Consider the following 2,680-nt stretch of genomic DNA (forward strand, 5'->3'; position numbering starts at 1 on the left):
GAGCGGAAATAGCCGCGATTTAGTCTACGTTTAAGTTTGCCAAACGAAAGCGGAGGACCTTTTTTGAAAAAAATGTGTAATTGCTTGCTGCTCCTAATTGTAATGGTTTGGGAGATTGTTTTTGGCTTGGGATTAATAACAGGCAGGAAAGCGCGAGGATAACGCAGCGATTATGGACGTGTACGCGGACGGTGACGACGGAGGAAAGCGCCGTATATGGACGTGAAAATGGTGAAGGTGACGGTCTCGAGGGAAGGTGTCCGGCGCATGGTGTGTGAATATGGAGGTGATGAAAGGGTGACGAGAGGGAAACGCATGATGTATATGTCAAGTTGGTGTTGTACTTCAAGCGGAGCGCGTGCTGTGCACGTATGAAGGTGTCGAAGGTGTTCATATTGCCTAAGACGCGTACGTGCACATGTCATTTCGCATAGGAAGCGTATGGTATGAATGCGCAAGTTGTAAATGTCCACTTTGGTGGTTTAACAATTTTTCCAGGCCGTGTATGCGCAAATATGGGGTGCGGCGGCTATCTGCACTGCTGTGTATGAAGGTGTCGGTCTGTGTGGGGTTCCTATCGGAGAGAATACGTATGCTGCGTTGTAGGAGTGAGCTGCTGGCCACACGTTTGTATTGGAGTGCGCCTCACCACCCCCCTTTTTGTTTTGTTACTATATAAAGTGTAGCCATCCACCCACCCAATTCTGAGGGCCAGAAGGGGTATTGGGGGCCATTGTGTGCAGTCTATGGCCACGTATGTGGACATGTGAGTGTGTAAATGTGTTGTACCAATGTATCCGAGTGATAAACACTAATAGGCGTGTCGGTCAAAGTCAAATGTAGACGCCCATCTTTAGGCTGAAAGCACCATATCCCGTCTGCTCTGTGAAGTTAAGCAGCCTCAAGCTCGGGTAGTACTCGGGTGGGTGACCACCGGGGAAGTCCCGGGTGCTGTCTACTTTTTAGCCCGTTTTGAGCTGTTTACCGACTTTGCGTGGGTTTGCAAACGCAAGATATGATGTCTGGCATGTGCCCACACGACATCTTGGTTTTAGTATGCCTGGCGAGCCACTACACACGAGATCTTGTTTTTTGTATGGTGTTCTTTAATTTGATTATTATGAAGATGAAAGAGAACCGTTAGAACGGGTATGAAGGGTGTTCTAGGGGTGCTTTTCGGTGCTCTTTCACGTGGACATATCGCAGCATGCGACATGTCAGTGGAACACTGTCTAAATTAATAAATACTGTTTTGGCCGATTTCTAAAAGCGTCTATAAAAGGGCATAAGTGCAATGACTCGTCTTTGTAACCCTGCGGCCTAGGCGTAGTTTTTCACGGGGAATCCGAATATCAAAGGTAGATTTATGTACAACATGTACTTTTTTTGCAACATGTACTTTTTATCTACGGGACATAGACATACGTAAAAACACACGGCGGAGCCGTTCCCGCAATCAGAATTTGTCTAACTCTTCTAGATCAAAAGTTATTCAGCGAAATGTGAGACTTTGTTTGGCATGCTCTTTTTTTAGGTGGTTTTTTCCGGTTTTATGTGCCGCCCGGCAGATCTGGCCTGCAGACTTTAGCAGAAAACTTGGCGCATGTGTTCGCACGACCGCTCCCAAAGTTTTACAAGCATATCTCCAGTAGTTGCTTCGCAATGATTTTTTTAGTGACGCCAAAAAACGCCATTTTCGCGGAAAATGGACACCTTGGACGGCCAAAATCACCACTTTTGGCCATGTTTGGTCCTGCACATCAGGAGCAATGAGACTGCTCCCGTATAAAAACTGCCCTAGGGGTGCTTTTATGCGCGCATTCCCGTGGTCAAGTCAGATTTTGGTTAAATTCAAATGCCTTGTCTATAAACACTTTTTTCGACCTAAATTTTCACCTGTTTTTGTCCCGAAATGATAGCACCCATTCTTTATTTGCCTATATATCGCGAAGGAGGCAACTTTTTTCCTGTTAAGTATAGATAAAAAATTTAATTCGGCGTTTTAGCGCACGAGGAACAAAAGTCTCCATACAAGCTACCCTCGGTTTCTAATGACTTTTTGAGTTAGGGAAGCGTGGATCTTCTTTTTTTCTTGTTTCCAGGACTTCACATGAACTTCCAACTCAACTCGAATTGTCATCCCGGGCCCACCACGCATCGAAACGACACTTTTCTCGGAACTGGCGAATAAAAAATAGGTCACCAGATGCGCAAGAGTCTGGGATGACAGAATATCAAAACAATAACAGAATCGTTAGTACTTTTTTTGTCACCAGCGCCCTTTTTCTGTTTTCGCGTACATAATCGAGCATAACTTTATCAATTTATACCATATCGACCGATATCGATTGTCACGATAGTGTACTTTTTTTAGGCGCACATGATGGTAAAAAGAACGGCCACCTATTCCCAGCCGTTCTTAAGTTATGCTCTTTTAAAGATTTTACTTTAGAGATGACACACCCTCTCATTTCACTCCATTACATGCTCTTTTTGCTGAATTACGTGGCACAGACGCAGAAAATCATGGTTCGCAAGTCGAACATTTTTGAAGAGCGCATCGAAACGGACATTTTCTTAAAATAACATGGTATACAAAAAGTGCGTTCTTGAGCCTGTAGCAAACGATTTGCATCCATGACATCCCAAAAACTTAAAATAACATATCTCGACTCCTAGA

The 2,680-nt window shown here is 44.4% G+C and overlaps 1 non-coding gene across 1 annotated transcript; it reads left to right on the forward strand.

Moving 5' to 3' along the window:
- The first annotated feature begins 853 nt into the window (after positions 1-853).
- On the forward strand, positions 854-962 carry PITG_33370. The gene has a single exon (XR_009934764.1). It is a non-coding gene; the product is annotated as an 8S ribosomal RNA (ribosomal RNA).
- The last annotated feature ends 1,718 nt before the right edge of the window (positions 963-2,680 follow it).

Source organism: Phytophthora infestans, genomic scaffold, assembly GCF_000142945.1.
Source record: "Phytophthora infestans T30-4 supercont1.52 genomic scaffold, whole genome shotgun sequence".
In the NCBI taxonomy this organism is placed as follows: domain Eukaryota; phylum Oomycota; class Peronosporomycetes; order Peronosporales; family Peronosporaceae; genus Phytophthora; species Phytophthora infestans.